The sequence below is a fragment of the Melopsittacus undulatus genome, chromosome 3, assembly GCF_012275295.1.
Source record: "Melopsittacus undulatus isolate bMelUnd1 chromosome 3, bMelUnd1.mat.Z, whole genome shotgun sequence".
NCBI classification, from domain to species: domain Eukaryota; kingdom Metazoa; phylum Chordata; class Aves; order Psittaciformes; family Psittaculidae; genus Melopsittacus; species Melopsittacus undulatus.
This window is the reverse complement of record NC_047529.1, coordinates 75236174-75250848: the sequence shown is the minus strand read 5'-3', so window position 1 is coordinate 75250848 and position 14675 is coordinate 75236174. Positions and strand designations below refer to the sequence as shown.

The 14675-nt window shown below is 41.6% G+C and overlaps 1 long non-coding RNA gene across 1 annotated transcript in view; it reads left to right on the top strand.

Moving 5' to 3' along the window:
* LOC117435922 (uncharacterized) overlaps positions 1-14675 on the top strand; it is a 63559-nt gene that overhangs the window by 21391 nt on the left and 27493 nt on the right. The window contains exon 2 of the long non-coding RNA XR_004549466.1: positions 14414-14519. This is a non-coding gene — a long non-coding RNA (uncharacterized lncRNA). The remainder of the gene's footprint in view (positions 1-14413; positions 14520-14675) is intronic.

Here is a 14675-nt window from a genome sequence, read left to right as displayed (position 1 = left end):
CTGCAGGCTTACTTTCTCTTAACTGATTGTACTGCATGCTTTGGTATGATTTCCAAATGTGCACAAGCCATGCTTTCTTCAGGCTGCATTGCTCAAACACACACATTTTGTAGCTTCCCCAAAGCTATTGTGTGTGTGGAATCACCCCCTAGGAACTACTGAAAGCTGTATAACATAACCTGAGTGGGTATGTGCCCTTAGCTGCTTGTCACACAAATGTATTTGAGAATGTTGTATGGTTCCTGTAGTTGTGCTTGTTGCAATCCTGCTACCCCACAGCCTGTCCCATGTGAACATGCTGCTGCTTAGGGAGGGACAGAACATCAGTCACGATGTCTCTGCTGTTTGTGGGGATGAGAAGCAAAAGCTTTTATGCAGTCATAGACAAAGCTGGCCATGAGGGTGCGTTGAATGCGCCATCAGGCTTACCAAGGCGAGTTGAAGACCATAGTAGTGTTGCCACAGTACATGTTTCATTGGGAGCATTGATACAAAACACTTCCATGTTGTGGAGAGCTGGTTTCACTAACTAGAAATCCGTGTGCTGTCTTTCTTTACCTCAGCTGAACCTTTCTACACATCAGAGACATTTGTAGCGAAATCTTGCTTTGTGCATGGAATTTGTTTTTCGAAGTGCAGTAGAAAGATTTGGTTTATCTGCGTAGAGCATGCTTGTTTGAGCAGTTGCTTTCCACAGTGCAGTGCTTGTAGATTAAAATCCTTTTTGTTGTGGTTGTGCCAGTTCAATTCCTTCAGCAGCGAGGCTGTTCTGCTGGTGTATTGCAGTAAGGTGCCTGGGTGCATTAGTGAGAGAGAAGTTTTTTCCTTTCTGCTGATGTGTCATTTTTGTAGATTTGAAATGGAATGATGACTTTTTATAACCGTTTCTTAAAGATACTCTGAAGACTGGAATGACAGTCCCGCTTCAGTGCATGTTTTATTTCACCTGTAAAACTGCTTTTAATGCTTGAGTTTACACTTGGAATTCAAGCGCTTTGCAATGAAACTAGAAATGACAGTGTTGTATGCATGGAATATCCCTTTTACGGTGGTATGTTTTACTGTCTGTGACGTGTGATCACACAAGCTCAACAGTACACAGCTGACTAGATGTATTTACTGTAATGCTCTACCTAAGGAAATACGGTCTAGTGATGAGCAGGCTAGGTGAGGACTTAATATCCATAGGTTCAGTTCCTGGTTCTGCTACAGAGCTTGTGAGTTTGGGGTAAAATTCACAATACCTTACACTGAATGATTTACATATTATTCATTAATAATAACAACTCAAATTATTCATTAATATGAGTTAGGCACAAAAATGCCATTGTTGTGCTGCGTTCTCTTTATGTCAGTTCCACTTCCTTATGGAGATGTATTGTAGACAGATGCTGTATTCTGCTATCGATCCATAGGGAGACAATAGATGTTTTGTGCTAAAACTGACCACAGGATGTGAACCTTGTCTTTTTTTTTTGTTTGTGTCTGTTTTTAAGTGACCATTCTCAGAGCAATCAATAGCTGTGCTACTTACTATGAGCACCTCTGCTGATAGTATTTATTCTATTAAAGGTCATACAAATCATCACAGAGGTCAGGCTACATGCTGCTTTGGACTCCAGTTCTGTCTGCTTAAGAGAGGAAATAGCCCAACTAAGGTACAGTGAGCAGCTAAGGCATCAGAGAAGAGCAGCATGCATAGACTTGCATCCAGATGTTAAATGCTGTGCTTAGAAGACGAAAGGGTCTTTTTTTCCTCCCAAACAAATTGGTAAAGTTCAAGGTGGGAATTTGTGATTTAAGGCATTTTATTGTGGTGAGTGTTAGAGTGACTAGCACTCACTCTAACTCCACTTTTGCAGAGTGGAGGGAAGAGATGCTTCTATTGAGTGGGTGCATGTAGGCAATGCAGAACAAACCAGTTTTACTCTGGCTTCATTCAACTTTATCAAATTTGCATTTGAAGTATCTGGACAATTGGAAGAGTAACTGCCTGAGCAAAATCTTGCTTAAGATGGCTATTGGGAACACTACAAAAGGTTTTGAGGTCTATAGGGCACACCAGTGCTTCCTAAAACAGCATAGTGCCCTCAGGGACACCCTCAGACTCATCTGCACTAAACCTTTGGGAGACGGGAATCGGCTTGGTTCCATGGACAGCTTGGATTCATGTTCAAGTCCCCTCATTTATGCCAGGTGATGTCAGTCCCTCAGCATCTGATAACAGCAGAGTTGATCTGGTTTTCCTTTTAGTACAGGATGTAGCGACTGAGCTCTGTAAATGTCTGGAAGAATTGGAGGCAGTGGTGGGACTTTTGAGGAGACCTGCAGATGGGGCTGGTTTTACACTGTACCCGTAACCTTCACCATGTCCATTTGTTAGCAACACACTCTTGTCATTAATGGATGTTTCTTAGGAAATGTTAGTCTTCGTTGCTATGTGCACAGAGCTCATAGTCTTTCACAACCATAGGCTGGTTCCCAGATCATGGTGGTCAAGGGTTAGATCTCACCAGCAACAGAAGGCAAACCAGGAGTGACCTCGCCTTCTCTCTCACATAGGGTTTTTTTGTTCCCCCAGTTTGCTAGTTTAAGATTTAAACAGGAAGAATTTAAGTAATTAAAGTGATTAAACGTGTGCTTTTGATACTGCTTGTATTGTTTTCCTCTGTGTTGTTAGTGATGCTTCTTGGGTACTTGGGAGGATGTCCTGTGTGTTCACAGTCCTTTCTGCTTCTCTGTTCTTTGTTGCTTGGAAGCCTCCTACACACAGCTAGGCTCATCTTGGGCAGTTTGGTGAGTGCAAATGCTATGGCAGGTGGAAAACTTAACATACAGGCACAGTGAGAAGCGAAGCCCATGAATATCTGCCTGGTGTATCTAGTGCTTGATTAGCAAAACCCCCAAGTGAAACTTTATCTTCAGGCAGATTGCAAAGACATAGTGACATCACTGGGTCCTACCCATGCTCCTGAAGTTACATATATGCTTGTATTTGGGAGTTGGAACTAGATGATCTTAAGGTCCTTTCCAACCCTAATCATTTTATGTTTCTATATACTTTGTGCATAGAAATGGCTTACTGAGCTGGAGCCAGTGTGGGGAATTTTGGGACTCCTGCTATTCTGCTTACAGTATTTTGCAGGAGAGTTTAAGGCTGTAGAATGATACCAACTGGATCCACAGAACAATCTGCTCCTGTTCCCGTGAACTCCAAATTATTTTGCTTCTCACATGCAAAGTTGTACCAAGAGCTGTGTTTAAAAACCCATCTGTTGTCCATATTATATCAATTGGAAGAAAAATTTTAAACTTCTAAAATATTCTGGTTACATGTTCTATCCTGCTGTCATCTGTCTTTCAACTACAGGCCATTTCTTGTAGTTGCACTTATTTCTAGCTGTTCAAATCTTTTCCCTCCCACCAGCAGATGAAACTCTGAGTTGCCTAAACTGCAAAAGTGGAAGCAGAATGCTACAAACTGGTAGTGGAAAGAAACTACCACTTTTGAAAAAGGATGCTTGTGATAGTATAAAATAAATAAATTGATATAGTAGTTTTTTTCATAGCAGGTGTGGGGCAAAAAGTATTAAACCACTTTCAAAGTTGTTTAGTCATATTTTTCATTATACAGTATATTTGAAGTATTGTTAGTAGCTGTATGTTTTTAATATAATTTGTGACACAAATATGTGATGTGTAACAAAATGCAGCAATTAAAAATATTTTTACAGCAAAATAAGATTATTATTCCAGTGCTGCTGATTGTAACTCACCTGATAATGATCACACTCTCCTGTGTTGCAGTGGCAGTAGCACAAGCGTATTTCTTGGCAAATACACTGCTTTTCCACAGGGCAGGACTGAAGTTCATCTGTCTTGTTTATTTTAGTTTTGTTGTTATGTTTTAGTAAAACAGCCAGTTGTGACAGAACCAGAGGCAATGCTGTATCATTTCAGGTTCACAAGGTTTTTGTCGCAATTGTAATGAGCACTTGGGGGGGGGGGGGTGTATTTACATCTGTTACAGGTTTGTGGCTTCTCTCCCACTGTTCTCAAAGCAGTAGCTTCTCATGGAGGCCTTCAGGATTTCTGAAACACTACACTGTATCCTTCCTGGAAAACTCCATGGGAGACACTCAGGTGATGGGAGCTTTGTAGCCTTCTCCCAGTGAGATAGAGATCACAAACTCAAACTGTCCATTTCATGGTGTTAGGTAGCCAGGCCAAAGACCTCTGTTCATGAGTGACTCAGTGCTGACACCTCTTTCTGTTCCTTGTGAAACTCTGTTAAGGATCCTTGCTCAATATTAGAGCAGCATCTGTCAGCAGTTGGCCAGTCTTGTTCAGTTGCTCCCCAGTTTGAAGATCACCAAAGCCTTCACCATGTGTGGTGCTAAACAGCTTTTTTCACCAGGACCTCTGTTTCCACTACCTAAACCCTAGACTTTTATCCCAGTTTCTCTTCAACAATTTAGTATTTCCAAAGATTCCTTAAAATCTTGGAAACTGAAGGTCCTTGGTGTGGGAGCACTTGGCAGGAACAATTCCTGAACAGATTAGTGGGTGGCTCAAGAGAATCCCATTGATGTCCATTCCAATTCCCAATCTTACAGACATCTCTGACATAGAAGGTTTCTCCCCATAGAAACATCTTGAGGACAATATTTGGGCTAGGAATAATCCCACAGAGGACGACTGACAGATTTCAGACTTCAGCAATGGAATAACTAGCTCCTGAATTTAAATGCTTGGGTCAGAGGGCAACACTGATTTCTTCAATTTGTCAGGATGTTAAATAAGAGTAGTTCCATTTTAGACGAGGTGGGAAGACCCTTCTTGTGATGATGCTGGAATGTGGCAGGAAGGTCTCTGGATAAAGCATTGGTGGAACCAGTGGATAAAAAGGACTTAAGACAGACCACTTAAAGGAAGATATAATTAATTAACGTACCTGTGGAGTTCTAGTGCAGTACTATGTTGTCCAGTATTCACCTGATACTGTAAAAGAAGCATAGAGATATCACAGACTTTTTTCTTGCCGAATTTCGGTCTTGAACATTTGTGTGTAGAGAACTGTAAGGCAGTGAGCATCTTCACAACTCTTTCTGGGTGATACATATTTCTACTAAATGAACTGTATGTGCTTCTTACTAATTTGTCCCATGAAAGTAAAGGAAGTCCCCTCTAAAGTTTGGAAGTATGCACAGGTTACTGTTTTTATATGTATAATGAGTACTGGGTGCAGGATGTGTAAGCAACAAACCAATGTCTGCAGTAGTAGATTTTTGTGGCAATCATATGAGACTGAGAAGAAACTGCATGGTGTATGTCCAGCATGGGGATGTGGAAGCAGGCAGGGGCCATGGGGAGGGCTGGGCACTTGTTCTGAAGCAGCTGTGTGCTGGGCAGCAAATCTCAGCTCCAGATACAGCTCTAGCAGGTTTATCTCGCAGTCAGTGCTTTTATATATCTTGACTTACTGACATTCGAATTCTGGTCGAAGATGGAAGTGGTGGGACAGGAGGTTGGAGAGGCATTGCTGTGAAGCAGTGGTACATATGTGTATTTAAGAACTTTCCCACTCCCCTGGTTTTCTGCTGTACTCAACAGAAGCACTGGAAAATGCCTCCCAAGTTTTCAATATGCAGTAGAAATCATGGACCCCAGCTTCCTGTTAAGTGCCTGGTTTTGAATGTAGTCCCTGGCTATGTTTGGGGTGTTGTGCAATAGCAGGCAAAGGTCTGGCCCCTGAACTGATGGCCAGGTCACACTGACCAGGTTATATCTGTGCTGCTGAGATAGCCCTCTCGACAGCAGGTTTGTCTTGTGAGGAGGTGGTTGGAGTGGTCCAAGAACATGCAGAAGACAAGCTGATTGAGCAGTGTGCTGTGGTGCTAAAACTTGCTTCCTTTTCCACTTTTATTTAGCATCTGGGTTCACCCATAGTTGTGAATTTCAGCTTTCAGCAGTTTTGCTTCTCTGTACATCTATTTTACCTGCAGATTCTGTGCTGTCTTACGAATCAACATGGAAGGTTTTTCCCTTAATGTGGACACTGACCATCTCTGGTCTGTTTCAGCACAAGCTGAAATTGGAATGAGCTTCTGGCAACTGAGTGCTTTTGAGATTGCTACCTCTTTGTTAAATGTCTTGAGAGAAATTATTAAGGGAAGACAGACAGACAGAGGCGTGACATTGCACACACTGCGCATTGCAGGTTTTTTTTACGTAGGAAACAAGGATACAAAAGAGGTCTTGGGAGGAAGACAGAACTTGCTCCTTTGAGAATGCTTTCCAGATAGGAAGCTGGGTGAAAATAGTAAAATGTTGGTATTGTGTGACATAAGTGATTTTTTTTTATTTTGGTGACTATTATTTTCCCAATGGTAATGTCTAAAGGCCTCGGTGAAGATGCAGGCTTCCTTATGTGTTCAGACATGTTGAATTTACAATGTGTGTATCTGATAGATAACGAGAGGAAAGAAATGTTATCATAGGGATCAGAGACAAAGACAGATTGTGAGATGCCCTCCATGGTCCAATATGGAATCTGTGGCAGCTAAAAGCTCAGTCTGTTTCTCAAGTCCTGTGAGTTGGTAGCACCATGCACTGCTTAGCAGCACAGAGATCAATCTAGCAATGCTGTGTGAGCCTTTAGCTCCATGATAAACTTTCAGCAAACCTTTTTTCAGTGAAGCTTTTGACATATTTAAAGTTTATTGCTTGTACCTTTGCGTTTCAATTCAGGCCTAAATTTGTTTTATTCTGAAGTTTAAAGATCCCATCTGACAAAAAGCACATTGATTTTTTGGAAAGATCTATGGAATAATGTCAGATGCTGCTATTTAAAAAAAAAGTTACTGCCTTGCAAAAGTGAATTTCTTATTTCTTTGTCGAGTAGCGTATTCAGAGCACTTGAAAGGAAGTTTTGGAATAAGGAGATTTCTACCCTGGGGGAGTAGTATCCTGTGCTTTCGTTAGGTCATGTCAGGCCATTGTTTTGCTTTTCTTATCATAAAGATCTTGTGTCTTTATTCATGCTCAGCTGTGGACTTGAGTTTCCTGGAGGAGAGTGAACTAATTAAGAATTAATACTACAAAATCATATGTTCTCTCTTTGTAGCTATGTTTGTTTAGTTGCAGGCCATTCTTATCTGTAGTTCCATATAGTAATAGGTGGTGTAGATACACACCAGTATTAAGTAGCATCTTGTACCTCTGGTTCTCAGTATAGCTGAAAAGAAATATGATTATTCTCTGTAAGTATGAGAAAACATAGACAGAGATTCAAGGTCACTCATCAAATGGCTAGTAAAACTGGGGTCTTGATCACTGCTGCTTTTCATTTCTAACTGCTAGCTGATGTTCTCAATGGCTTTGTCTCAATGGCTAGTGGTTTACACATTGGCAGGGTATGGGAAAGGGCATGTTTAATTTATGGCTGTAGATACAGCCACTGAGGAACAACAGTTAGGTACACAGGGTGGTTTATCAGTAGAAGTTGTCATTAAAGTAGGATTATTAATGTGGTGCCAGAGAAGGCCATGTGGTGTGTTCTTCTTGCTTTTAAAATCCGTGAACTGCTTCAAAAGGTCATGCAGCCTGAATGCGGTCTTGGTGAGGGGAGTCATGGGAGGAAGAGGGGTATTGCTAGCCTAGATTGAGAGTTTATATGGCTATGCAGTTGTGTCATGTGATGGAGGAACACCTCCCTAATGACTAGCTAAATGATGGCTAAAGCATCTCTGTCTTGACTGGTAAATCTGGCTCGTTTCTGGTGTGGCAGACCTGAGATATTTATTAATATAAATGAGGTGAACAGTAGCTTCCCTAGTCACAGCCTGGGATGCATGTGACTGCTTTGCAAATGAGAGCATTTCTGTCTGGCACTGACTGTGAGATGCCTCTCCTCAGAACTAAATTTGCTAAATAGAAGGAGGCATGAAAAGGTGAGGCTTGTTAAGTCTCATATGCATGGGACTTTTGCTTTGAAAGGGGTTACTCCATTTCCTCCAAGTCTTCCTCAGGGAAACAATTTGGATTTCCTAAGCATGTTACCATTGATTCTTCAGTTGTCACTATCTGCCTCTAGATTATGGCTATAGTTTCTGTCTACTTTATTTCCTGTCAGGTACTGCCACTCTGCTTGCAGGCTGCACTGTGATGTATGTAGAGAAGGCAGCAGAAGTCTTGGTAGGTGCTGATAGCAGAGGAAGGGTGCCATGGGTGAGCCCATGAAATGCTCAATGTTTGCAGCCCACAGAAACTGCCTCCTGTGCAGAACTTGTTTCTCCAACTAAGGACCAACATGCTCCCTTAGAAACAAAGATAAATAGATTTCACCTAGGGTATTGCATTCTTTTCAGGAGACAGATCTGACTGAGAGAAACTGGAGAAAAAACTCCTGGCAGAGGTTATGACAAGGCTCTCTTCTGCACAAACCAGAGATGAAGCTGCACACCCAGTGACTAAATGTGCAGAATCTGAAACTCTCACTTCTGGCTCATCTATCACATACCATCCTTTTATAGTGTGAGATGAAATCATAGTCATAGAATCATAGAATGGTTTGAGCTGAAAGGGACCTTAAGATCATCTTAAGAGCAGCCTTCTCCAGGCTGAACAGCCCCAACTTTCTCAGCCTGTCTTCATACGGGAGGTGCTCCAGTGCCCTGATCATCCTCATAGCCCTCCTCTGGACTTGTTCCAACAGTTCCATGTCCTTTTTATGTTGAGGACACCAGAACTACACACAATACTCCAAGTGAGGTCTCACGAGAGCAGAGTAGAGGGGCCGGATCACCTCCTTCGACCTGCTGGTCACGCTCCTTTTGATGCAGCCCAGGATACAGTTGGCTTTCTGGGCTGTGAGCACACACTGAAGCTGGCTCATGTTCATTTTCTCATTGATCAACACCCTCAAGTCCTTATCTGTAGGGCTGCTCTGAATCTCTTCTCTTCCCAACCTGTAGCTGTGCTTGGGATTGCTCCAACCCAGGTGTAGGACCTTGCACTTGTCATGGTTAAACTTCATGAGGTTGGCATTGGCCCTCCTCTCATGCATGTCCAGGTCCCTCTGGATTGCCAGCACCAACTTTAAGCTGCCCTCATCAGATGTGTCTTTGCTTTGTGTCTCAGTGCATAGACTTAATCTCATCCTGAAAAACAGGAGTTCACCTTCCACTTACCCTTCTGGAGACAGCTTGTGAGAGCAACATGGTACCACAGACTAATCCTGCGTAATGTCAGCTGATTAAATTCATTTTTGAATATAGTACTAAGCCAATTTAATTCTGTCTCTCAGAGCCTGCAGGGACAGTTGTGATTCTTCGATGGGTTTCTGTCTCTGATTAGGGATCAAATCTCTCTGTGCTTTTTTAGACCAACTCTCCATCTTTCTTTCTTTGCTTGTCTCTCACCTGTACTTGGGATGTTAAGGAGCAAAATTTTTTCTTTGCATGCTTTCATAGGCCCAGCGTCTGTTGTCACATTTGACAACATATACCGTTTAATGCCTTTTGCTCTCTGAAATGAAAGTTTCATTCCTGCATCAGGAATAGAAATACACGTTACTGTGAAACACTCTTGGATTTAGATCTGATTTTAGAGGTTATTTCTCAAAAGTGTTGATCTTCAGAGGGATGGGTATTTGAGTGACCTTCTAGCTCTGAGCTCAAACACCTGCCTCTGGTTGATCATTCACATCACAGTGCAAGTGTAACAGCCTCCAGTAATGCTTACTATCTGTCACTCTCAGTGTATTTTGTGATCACTAAATCCATGAAAATGAAGGGCAGAATTAAAAAAAGGGATAAAATTAGTCAGAAAAAAAGATAAAGGTCAAAGCAAGTTGTAGTGTGGAAAAGAACAATGCGCTTGATTAATGAAGTGGTACTGGTGGAGTGTGTCATGTCAGAGAATCCAGTGAGTATGTTGTGATTTCAGATGCCCTCTGTGCAGGTTATCAAAGAAAATCAAAGAAAAAACCACTGTTTTTCTGGGGATCTGAGTGCATTATTTTCCCTACAGCTCCGGCACGTACCTCACTCCTGTGCAGCTTTGTGCCATGAGTGCCTCTGCTCTGCTGTTTCTGAATTCCCTGTTGCTGTCAGATGGGAGATAGGTGTGCATCGCTGTGGAACTCCCTGCTGCAGCTTGCTCCCTGTTTGCAGTTGTGGGGTTTTTTTTCCCTCATTCTCTTCCCACTTCCCCTCCCACTTGTTGGTGGCTTATTTGTGTTGGGACATTAGAAGAACGGAATTGCTGTTATCAGCAATGTAATTCCTGGTTACTGAGAAACTACTGCTGGTGTTCCTTCCAGAGTATTGCTGGAGTGTATGGGGAGAAGTGGTTGTCATTGTGCTTGTTCTGTATTTTTCCTTAATTCCTTAAGTTTATTGAGAGGAAAGGAGAGAAAAGGTTGGCTTTTTTTTGATCATTAATCACATATTTTCTTTAAAATATATTTTTTTTCTGAGAGTTTATTCATAGCTATATTTTTTAAAAATTAGAAGCTATATTTTTTTTTAATTCTTAATAAAATATGTATCTAGGGAATTTTTGAGGCTCAATGCTTAGCCCTGATTTTAGTAAACAATTCAGTGTCCATATACAATCAATCTAAGTACTTGGTTTAGATACTGTGCCCATTTGGTAAGTCCTTACTAATTTTTCAAACGAGAAAATAGTATTTATTGAAGAATTACCAAAGTCCTGAGAAGTCCTAGAGCACAGTAGTGGTTTTATAGGCACATGTTTGCAAGGCCTCTTCAGCCCTGTTGTGAATATGCTGTTTACATTAATATGGATATTTATAATGCAGAATATTGCATATTTTCCTCTTCAGTGTTGTACTTTGTGGTAAGGAAGGACTTATTTGGGATATGAGAGTAACTTATCTGTAGATTAGTGTGTATAAATGGAGTTTTAGGATTGTCTTAAGACCAGTAGACACATTTTTGAGAAGTGATAGCACACCTACGTGTAAGCAAGTTGGTAGCAAAAATTACATTTCTGCTTCCATTAAATTTTCTAACTGTGCCTAATTTTTCCATTTCCTTATAACATGGCATGTGAAAATGAAGGTGTTAATTGATGGCACTGGAGATTACCACTAACCACAGACAACAGTTTTGACAGAACTGTGTGTCTTTTCTTACAGTTCTCTCTTTCAGTAGAGACTACATTGATTTGTATGGTTTAGTTCCCAGTCATTCTCCCACTGAGATTTTAAGTGCCAGATCCCTAGTTTATTCCTGTCAACACTAGCTATTTCCCTAATTGCCAGAATCATGTAGGTAAATACCTCCGATACTGTTTCCATTTTCAGATTTCATCACACCTTCCATGCTTCTGCTTCACCTTGAAAGACTTTGCCTTTTCCTTAAAGAGGCTCTTCTAGGACTTGCAGTTTCTAAGTGTACTTTGGAGACTTTGGTGTTTCCTTCTCACCAAAGGAAAAGCTCTAGGAAGTCTCTGCCAGAAAGATGTCTTTGAAAGACCTTGGAAATTGTCAGGCTCATGTGTAGTGCATTTGGCTCTTAATAGCCACCTCTTAGTCCCTCCTGCACCATAAGAAGTGTTTTCTTTTGAGCAGTTCTGGCTTTCTCCTACATGGTCTCCGGGATCCCTCCATCTCAACTGTGAGCAGAGAGGCAGTGAGGGCTTGACTTGTGACCTTGAAAACCTGCTTTGGACTGGTCAAGGGAGACTCAGTGCAATCTGAGCAAAAGGGATCAAATGGAGAATTAAAAACTCATTTCCAACAGGGTACAGAGCAGCAGGAAGCCAGTGGTAGCTGGTGACAGCTACCAAACTGAATTCGGTTTGAACTGGTTCACAAGAGATGGAGGACTGTTTCACTTGGTTCCATGTGTTGCGATATATTTCAGTTCACAATGTAGCTACTTTGTGGCCATTCTTTTTGATTTAGGACTCCTGGTATAGGGAGTTTATTTTCCAAGAGTACTGTTAAGAGGGAGCAAGAAAAAAGTGAAGGAAAAATGTTTAAATAAATTATTCACCTGAAAAATTCTGGTAGTTTTTTTAGGAAGTAAATGAAATGATGCAAGGTAAATGATTAGATGTAGTCATTAGGGACACATTGAATAAATAACTCCACAGAAACCTGCAACCAGAAAAAGAATGAGTCGCATGTCTTGCTGTATTTTCCTGTTGAAGACAGATGGATATATTTAGCAGCATCCTTTTTTTAGGGAGGTTGCTGCGAATGATTTTTCTGTGAGGGAAGATTCTCTTTAAGCCTTCAACAGGTTGAGAAAGAATTGTACGTATAGGTAAACCAGAGTTAGGAAGCAAATTCAAGCAGTTCAATAGAATGGATCTAGCTAACAGAAAAAATGTCTGTTTTAGGGAAATTACTTTATAACATTAAGCTTGGATGTGAAAAATCAGGAATATATGTTCTTTAAACATTCTAAGTGTATTCTGTAAGTTAAAGCTGTCCACCAAATCCAGATAACGCTGTCTCATTCTTTCGTACTGTGTCTCTGGGAATGCAGATACCTGGTCATCTTTTGCCATTTCTGAAAGCGAGGGCCTGGTGAGCCCTCTTCATGTGCTTTCTGGCAATACTCCCCAGATGGGTTTGTGCTCTGAAGCCCCCGTCAGATCAAAAGCGGTTCCAGTTTGGTGGTGTTTCAGCCACCTGGCAAGTTCCCACAGCCAGTCAGTTCCGCTCGTGCTGGGTCCCCTGCCTGTCCAGGGCTGCAGCCCTGCCAGCATGCATTTGTTTGGTCCTCCTGATGTCAGCCAACATGTGCACTTACTTACTAGTAGCCCCAGATTGGATTCACATACATCAGATCTCCATGAGTTTCCTATGAAGCCTTCCATAGCTTGAGCAGTTAGAGGAGGCTGTGAGTGAAGAGGAAGGAGCCACTGCTGGGGTTACAGAGTGGAGGCAGGTGAGTGAATGAGTTGGTGCCTCAGCCAGTCTATTGCAGCTGGGAAGCATGGGAATCTCCCCAGCCCCAGCACAGAGCTAGAGGAGCTGCCTGCCTGCTGGGAAGAATGAGGCTCTCCCCAGTGAAGGCGAGTGATGCTGAAATTCTGGTGATAGAGCAGTGCCTTCATAGAATCATAGAATAATTAGGGTTGGAAAGGACCTTAAGATCATCTAGTTCCAACCCCCCTGCCATGGGCAGGGACACTTCACACCCAAGGCTTCATTAACACTTCATTGAACACTGCCAGGGATGGAGCATTCACAGCCTCCCTGGGCAACCCATTCCAGTACCTCACCACCCTAACAGTAAAGAATTTCTTTCTTATATCCAGTCTAAACCTCTGCTGTTTAAGTTTGAGCCCGCTACCCCTTGTCCTATCACTACAGTCCCTAATGAATAGTCTCTCACCAGCATCCCTGTAGGCTATTAGCAGTTACTGCTCCACCATCTTGCTTACTACTGCTGGATGCTGTGGCCCAGCAACACACCTCAGCCTGCCATTTAAGTATGTGCATACTGAAATATATATGTCTACTACTCTGTGCTAATTGTGTTTGTCAGCGTGTACTTACACTGTTTCAGAGCAGGCAAACATTAGGTATTACATATTAGCATCATACTTATGGGAAGTGCACCTTTTACCGATTATTTTTTGGTGGCTTTTTTTTTCGGATCAGGGAGTATGTTCTTTACATACTTAATATAAATCTTTACATGGTTTTACACTTGTTGCGACCAAGTAGAGAGCATAGACTTTATCTGATGGCGGCTGCTCATCGCCATGGTTGTGTCTGTACATGTGTGTGTCTGGGTATATTTATGAGTATCCTGTAAGTCATATTATTTACATTTTCAAAATAAAGAGAACCCAAATAATCTGCCTTTTGTATCAATAACTGTGTTTTGTTGCTTTATCCACACCCTCATGCATCACTGATGAGTCAATACAATTAACAAGCGAGAGTTTCTTAATTCTTGTTTCAAACGCGTTTTTACAGGGATATAGACTTTTAGGTTGCTTGAACCTGTGTTTATTCCAATCAGTTGTGATTTTACTATTTGTTTTAGTAAAAGAAAAATCTTCTTCAGCTCTTAAATTGGAAAGGTTGCTTGTTTGCTACCATGTGTCTTGTCATTGGAGACAGTGCTGCCAGTACAAGCTCATTTTCCATATCTGCACTGTCTACCTACGGCATATATCAAAACTAGTTGTCATTGCTTTGATAGCATGCCTGAAATTTGGTCTGTGGCAGTGAGCCTTTGGTTTGGCTATAGCAGGACATTTTTTACTTGCCATCATGAACAGCAAAACGTTTTCTGTAAGCCTGGGAAAGGCACAGACCTGTTAATGCAGAGAAGGAATATGTGAAAACACACAAATGTATTAGCAGAGTTTGATCTGAACAGGATGAACTTACTATCTGGATTTGTTATGCTTGCAGGTGGGCCCCTCTTCTGATATGTGATCTACAGCGAGCTACTCTGAATCGTACGATGACAATGTTATCACTGCCACATCTCTGGGAACCAGTTATTCATAAGTATACGGTATGTGATTGTCTGCATCTTAGATTAACCATTGCTTGTTGGAACAACGCAGAAACAATAATGTGAAGGTGCTAAAAGTAATTGAAGTAAATGTTAAGCCACATGTACAATCAGTTACACCGAGCTGTTCCAGCAGATGTTTATCTACTAGGCCTG